Source organism: Sinohyriopsis cumingii, chromosome 1, assembly GCF_028554795.1.
Source record: "Sinohyriopsis cumingii isolate HCF-2022 chromosome 1, ASM2855479v2, whole genome shotgun sequence".
Taxonomy (NCBI): Eukaryota; Metazoa; Mollusca; class Bivalvia; order Unionida; family Unionidae; genus Sinohyriopsis; species Sinohyriopsis cumingii.
The window spans coordinates 86,203,093-86,211,443 of NC_142961.1; the positions used below are offsets into that span (position 1 = coordinate 86,203,093).

At 33.4% G+C, this 8,351-nt stretch overlaps 1 pseudogene; it reads left to right on the top strand.

The window, feature by feature from the left end:
* Nucleotides 1–4,440: 4,440 nt before the first annotated feature.
* LOC149807284 (histone-binding protein RBBP4 pseudogene) lies at nucleotides 4,441–5,358 on the top strand (annotated as a pseudogene).
* Nucleotides 5,359–8,351: the final 2,993 nt, after the last annotated feature.

Genomic DNA, 8,351 nt, shown 5'->3' on the forward strand with positions numbered 1-8,351 from the left:
GTTGTTGTTGTTGTTGTTGTTGTAGAAGAAGAAGAATTAGTAATAATGGACGTTGTGGAAGGTTCACATGTACAGGACATTATATGTACATATTCGAAACTATGACTGCCTTTATTTAGTTAATTTTCCAAAAATGTTTATCAGAAAAAAATGCATTCATGCCGGATGTTGAACAATGGGGTGTGATTACTACGACGTATCGTAGTGCAGGTGCAAGACTGCAAAACCACTAATCCTTCTATAAACTGACGTACTATTAACGAAACAATGAAGGTCGATCAGAGAGAATATAAAAGGCTTTTATATTTAATTTTGTGTCAATATTTTAACACAGTTTCTTGAGATTTACATTTTGGGTCCAAGCTACCGTGACATTGGTGAACACCAAGAAAAAGGAGATCAGTTTCTCTAACTAGAGAAGACAAAAGGCGAATAATAACCTTAAACGAATACAGATCTAAGAAAACCATAACAAAATAAACTAATCTACATGAATGTAACGTATATATATATATATATATATATATATATATATATATATATATATATATATATATATATATATATATATATATATATATATATATATATATAATATTTTATAATTTAGCCGTATATAACCATCGTCATAGCTAAGAGGGAGGTATTAAACCTGAACATCCTGACTATGAACGTTAATGGTATCACTAATAAAATTGAAAAAATCATGAACATTTCACAAAATTATGAAACTAGAAGAGGAACTAGACCCCTTAGTCTACAATAGTAACCACCCGACAGAAACTAAATCTGGGGTTGCTACAATTGTTCGAAATATCGTCAAGGGACTTAACCTTGAACTCATTAAATCATCAATTGAACTACAAGGTGTTGGTGTTGGGTGGTATAACGCCATTTTTCAGCACAAGATAGACTATACATGGCAGCCAGTATTAATGGTAGAGGAAGAACCCGGGAAAACCCCCGAAAGAACTACCGACCCACGAGAAGCTACTGGCGAACTACAAGGTAGAATCATACATATAAGGGATAAGTGCAAATAAGTCAAATTTTATTATGAAACTTACTAATTATGTACAGCATCATGCCCTTGAACAATGCATTAAGGGGCAGGTGTAGGGGTGATTTCAACTGGATAGAAACAGACTTGGATAAAAGTGAAGGCTTATTAGACTGAGACAAACAACTTCACAAATTAATTTTAAAAAAAAAACTTTCTACAAACCAACAATCTCACTGACGCATATAGATACGTAAATGGTAATTTAAGAAAATATACTTTTAAATACGGAACTAAAGAGAGTAGACAAGATACATATTATATCTCAACAGGACACACAAATACGGTCAATAATTGCTCTATCCTATCTGACCAAATTTCAGATCATAAGCATTAAAACATAAATATAACCACCATTGACACGATTAAATGGGGACCAGGATCATGGAAGACGAACAATGCTCACATACTCAATGATGCGTATGTGAGCACTTGTTCGTCTTCGCTTGGCTGAATTTAGCTCACTGGACTATTATGAATGACTGGGAGAAAAAACAAAAAACGAAATCAAAAACATCACGAAATATTACAGCAAAACGCAAAAGCTACATAGACAATGGATTAAGGAAAAAAATATAGTGAAATACAGTGAAAAACTAAACCCAAAACATTACAAGATAAAGAAATTGAAAAGTAGTGGGAGGAATCTGAAAAGAACATAACCCAAGGAATACAAATAAGAGCTTGGAAATTTAGCGGAGTCTAAAATAAGAGGAGATGGTTGTGCAGACGATTGAAATTTTTCAAAAAAGGAAAAGAAAAGAAAATTGAAGCAATAACAATTAACAATATTTTATATAACGGGAAAGAAATAAATACTACAAAATATACATGCGTATTATGTTGACATATACGCATCACAAAATATTGATTTAAATACAATTAATAAATACATTAAAAACACAAAGTACAAGAAACTGTCAGAATATGATAAAGAAATGGTTGATAAATTTATTACTGCGGATGAAATATACAAATCTATAGTCTAGAAAAAGGGAAATCCCCTGGATCGGATGATATTACTACCGACTGTTATATTAAATTTCAAAAGAAATTAATAGATGCACTTGAACTCCTATTTAACAACATGCTACTAAAAGGGGAAAGGCCAAAGACAATGCGGGAAGGGATAATTACACTAATATACAAAGGGAAGGGTGACAGAAGTGATATAAAGAGCTGGAGACCAATTTCATTACTAAATATGGAGTACAAAATACTAAGCAAGATAACTACTAATATAGTTATATATAAAAAATGCATTGAAACTATTATAGACATTAATCAAAGCTGCGGGGAGGGGGGAAGGTCGCAATATATTAAATAATATCCATAGGGACTGTGATTGAATATCAAGTAAGTAGGGGTGAAAAAGGAGTCATGCTTCTATTCGATCAGAGAAAGTTTTTGATCGGATAGAGCATGACTTCATCACTACATTGTTAGAATCGTGTGGCTTTCGTAAAAATATCATAAACTGGATAAAGGCAATGTATAAAAATATAACTTTAAAAAATAACTATAAATGGGGCACTTTCTGAAGAAAGCAAGATTAAAAGATGAGTTAGAAAAGGTTGTCCCCTGTCTATGATACTGTATGTTATTGCTATAGAAGCACTAAATATTAATATGAAAACGAACACCAATATTCAAGGGATCAAACTGGTAAATATAAAAGGCGAATTTAAAACTCTTCTTCACGCTAATGACTGTTCAAAATTCACCAGAGATGGTTCATCATTCAAACATCTACAAGATGAATTCGTGCAATTTGGGAAAGCCTCTGAGTCAGCTATAAATCTTGACAAAACCGAAATACTACTAATAGGTAACTGTAGGGGTAACCACCCCGGGTAACAACGATTTAATTAATAACCAGGTTAAAGCGCTAGGAATAATATATGGGAACAATGCTATCCAACTAAACTACTGTATAGTATAGTACTGAAAAAGGTAGAAGAACAAATTTAAACTTGGTCGAATACCGTATTGAACCTAATGGAGTTCCTAAAACCTATATGTACAGTCAACTAAATTACTTCATAAATACTATACATTTCACTGAAGCAATGCTAAACAAAATAGAAGGGGCGATTTCAAACTATATCTGGAACAATGGAATTCACTATATGCTTAAGAAATATACCTACAGATCTAAAGAGAAAGACGGCCTGGGTGTGTATAACATAAGCGCCAAGCAAAAATCAATTATCTTGAATAGAATTAAACTTATCGATAACTGCCCGCAATACCCATGGGAAGGGATTTATACTTACTTTTACAGTTATTTATGCCATTTAAATGACAAAATTATGTGATAAATAAATAGCAAAATATTAGAGATCCTCAAGAAAAGAATTAAAGGTACTTTATTACTTTTATTTGTAAAATATTTTTGTTTTATAAACAATTTTTTAAAAAAATGTTTATTATTATTTATAAATTAATATAAAAACACATTAACCAAAACAACCAATACCTCAGAAGAAATAACATAAGCTAACATATTTAGGAACAAAAGCGCAACAATACAGAGGGACAGGGATCGTCCTATCTATTAAGGAGTAAATGACGGTACGATGCCAAAGTTACGTGGCTAATTAACAAAAACAATATATATATATATATATATATATATATATATATATATATATATATATATATATATATATATATATATATATATATATATATATATATATATATATATATATATATATCTTCTCTCTCTGCTATCGTTTTCCTTTCTCCAAATCTAATACACCACTGAAAGTAGATAGGGTGATAGGCATAGGAACGAAGGAACTGGCCACTATGATGGAAGTGGGGTGAGTGGGTGGGTCAATTATCTCCTGCCACCATCACATGCCAACCCAGACATCCTTAGCCGCAATATTTTATTTTTTAGATAGCCCTTATTAATTAAGACAACTTATTGAATTTGACTATTAGCCAGTCCATACAAAAACACAAGGATAACAAACAATACTCTATATCAAAATCACAAGGCATACATTGGACACCATAGATCCCTGGCAAGGATCACACTCAATAAGTAAGCTCCGAAACCAGCCAGGGTTGAAGAGCTTTTATATCAATCGAGTAATAAGGTGTGTAAAACCCTAATCAAAATTCATAAACCTTTTACAAAATTATATTTCAATCCTCACAAACACGATGAACACCATGGGGGAAACAGGTACACATAAAATACATTTCATCTTTCGGCAACAGGGGGTGCTCTCTATGATGGAGTCTGAGAGGGACCACACCAATAAAAGCTACCGTGTTATACCGATGTGAATCTTAAGAATTTTTTTTTATTTCGGTTGAGGGATTTTTTTAAAAACGAAAACGTGATCTGTTTGTAATTTGTAACCATGACGCATAAAAGAAGTGTTCGTGATGCAGAGAGATTAATCAGTGAGGAGTACAAGATGTGGCAGAAACATAGACATTTTCTCTGTGACTTAGTCGTGACACATACCATGGAATGGCCAAATCTTACAGCACATTGGTTGCCCGATATCACAAGGCCAGAGGGTAAAGACTACGCTTTCCACAGACTGATACTGGGTACACGTACTACTTCGAATGAGCAAAACCACTTGATGATAGCTTGTATACGGCTGCCCAATGATAGTGCTAAGTTTAACACGTTCAGTTACGACAAGGAGAATAGAGTATTTGTTGGTTTTGATTCACTTTGTTGGAAGATTGAGACAGAGATTAAAATCAATCATAAAGGAGAGGTGAACAGAGCTTGCTACATGCCACAGAATCCTTGCATCATTGCAACCAAGACGTCTTCCAAGGATGTTCCGGTATTTGACTACACAAAGTATCCAGCTAAATCTGATCTCAGCGGAAAATGTATTCCAGAACTGAAATTGAAAGGCCGCCAGAAAGAAGGATATATTCTATCTCGGAACCCCAATCTAAATTTGAAATTGAAGATGCACTTGTTTGAAGCACATAAAGATGAAACCTTCCAGGTTAAGTCGTCCTCACACAATGAGACAATCCTGGCATCTAGTGGCATAGACAGAAGGCTATGTGTTTGGGATATAAGTAAAATTGGAGAGGAACAATCTGTAGAAGATGCTGAAGATAGTCCACCAGAGCTGCTGTTTATTCATGGCGGACACACAGCCAAGATTTCTGAATTCTCGTGGAATCCCAATGAACCCTGGGTTATCTGTTCTGTAGCTGAGACTAACATTATGCAAGTCTTGCAAATGGCTGAACACATCTACAGTGACGAGGAACCCGAAACCAGCAAGAGAACTGAAAATTAACAGTTTTTAATTTGATATAATATATTCATCTAGTTAGAGACAATTTATCAAGCATTGACGGGACTTTTTGATGAATACACCAAATTATTGCTTCGTCAAGTCAAGAATGCTTTCTTCTGCAATAATACAAGTGGACGTATTCTTATTGGTTCGTAATATTATGTAACAGGCATTACAGATGTGTACATTCAGTAAACTCGGATTTTATATATTTTAGATTGATGGTTCATTATTTTGTATCAAAGAGTGTAAAACATCCTTTCATCAGCATTCGGATGGCTGAAATTTGACAGACGTCATACTGTTATCTGACATTTCATGGAAGGAGATGAAACCGTATCGCCTTTTGTTACTTATGCAGAAAATATAAAGGATTCCATATCTTTCGCATCTAAAATCGCATCTACCGTAATTATTGTAGTACATTTCTTTTGGAATATTTGTATTCTGTTAAATTTAACGCCAGTAGTATATAATTTTTACGATGTGACTAAAATGCGAAAGTGCGAAAAGTTGTGAAAAGTTACGAAAAGTTCATTAAAAATTATAGTAAAATAATAAAATAGAGACAAACAGTCAAACATACAATTACATTTTTATAAAGGATCTACAACATATCAATGTTTTAATTTACATATTTTGCATTTTTATATAGTGCCTTGGTATAAAGGCGATTAAGATAAAAAGTATCTTATGAATCCAATAACTTTGTTTTTGAGTGTGTTCATAACTCCATTAACACTATATATTGGCATGAAAGAAAAAATGATGAAAGTGCTTATTGGTATTAAAATTTATTGAAATATTAATATTTTATAAAATTTTATATAGTTGAAGTTTGTCCAACATATTGCATGTTACATTTTTTACAGGTTATCAAATAAATCACATCAGTAGATATGCGGTTAGTGTTATAACGTAGAGAAAATACTTCTTTAATATTGGCGCTGCTAAAATAAGTACTTTCTCTTATATTTGCACATTGAGAACACCGATGTCTGTTACATTTAGATGATGAAAAATATCATTATTTATTTTCTGTCTCTTTAGTTCTATTTAAAAAAATCTTGCAAATTCTTGGGTGTTCTATAAGCAAGAATTGGTCTATTTTTGTAAAGTGTTTTCACGCTGTTTTTATTTGATAAATTTAGGAGACTCCAATATTTATTAATTATAAGGCCTATATTAGGTAATGAAGGATTATATTGTATTGTGAAAGGAATTATATTTTTCTCTATTGATGTGATGTGATGTGATGTGATGTGATTTTGATTTTTAACGTAGCTTTAACAATTTTTCAGTCATATCGCTACGATGTCTGCAGTGTGGCAGTTTATAGTGATGTCTAGCACTGGGGCATCATGCCGCAGACATGTAGCATGATGTCCCACCCAGTCACATTATCCTGACACCAGGCCGACCAGTCCTAACACTAACCTCTTAATGCTGAACGCCAAGCGAGGCAGCTGTAAGTACCATTTTTTAAGTCTCTGGTATGACTCGGTCGGGGATCGAACCCACGACCTCCCGCATCCGAGGCGGACGCTCTAACCACTAGGCCACCGGAACGGTTTTCTCTATTGAACATTTTGATGTATTTAAAGCCTCAAGTTGAGGAAGATTACGGACTTTGTTCAGCGCAGAATCAATTATATGTGTAGGATAATTTCTATTTTGGTGGATATTAGTCTCCTTGACATGAATATTTGTAGAAATATTGTTATCAATATTTTTTATCATCATATTTATATCTAAAAATGAAACTTGCGTACTAGATGCAGTATAAGTAAATTTAATCGTCGGGTGAAAATGATCTAGGCGATCATTTAATTTTGCTCAGTTCTTCTGATGAATGGTTCCAAATCATCGAGATGTCATCTAAAAATCCAAACCAAACAGATGGATTAAACTTTTCGTTTTGAAGAAAATCTGTTTCTAATTTACCCATGAAAAGGGAAGCGTATTAAGGAGCCATAGGACTACCCATTGCTGTACCCATTACTCGTAATTTGTATTATTAAATTGGAAATAATTAGTTTTCAAGATAAGTTTTATTATTTTACAAATATCTTCACTAAATAGTGTGATATATTAGGATTGTTATCAAGAAAATATTTACATCCTTCAATGCCATCTGTACGCGGAATGTTGGTATATAGCGATGTATAATTTAATATCACTTTGGAAAACGATCGCCTGCCTTAGTTTTTGTCGATGTGGTCTAAAGTGATGACTTCCTGCTCCCAGTATTTCTCTTTGAATTTCATTTGGTCTTCGGGAGTGTGGCACCAGGAAGTATAGCCGCTGGCTTCTTGTTTCAGTTTCAAAAAGGCATCCACGTAGCTGCGAAAATGCCTTTCATAGTCTCGTCGCCCTTGTGGTATAGAAATTACAGGAATGGAGTGAATTAATGGAACTACTTTTATAAGATTTATATGCAGAAATTTATTATTAGCAGAACACGATTCAGAAACATATGTTTACTTCTTGTTCCATCACGATTGTTATTTAAAATTTTACATTCTAGACTACATGAATCACTATCCCTCTGATTTTATCCTTCTTTCATCCCTCTCGTTTGATTCTATGTATGTCAGGTTTCTTGACTTTTTTTCCAGACTCCGTGCCTGTGTTGGCACTTTGTGAACGGTATATACTAATCTACATTAGCAAATAATAACATAGAGCTGCATCGTTAAGGAGCTTAACATATTTATCATTTTACTTCTGTATTCATTTAAGAGACTCCATTTAAGTGTTGGTTTTTTCAAAATTTTCATTAAAAAAAATAGTTAACTGATTCCTATTTTAGGACTAATAGCTGAAACATTTCAATGACGTAACCACCTAAAACTAGTGTAGTGTGCTTTCATTAGAAGTCGCATTCACACCTGTCGCAAGTGTCTTTGATGTCTTTGACGTCCACTTTAGCTGCACAATGAATCCAGTAAGTTGTGCAGGCAGTGCTATGTATGGCCAAACATAATTATTGT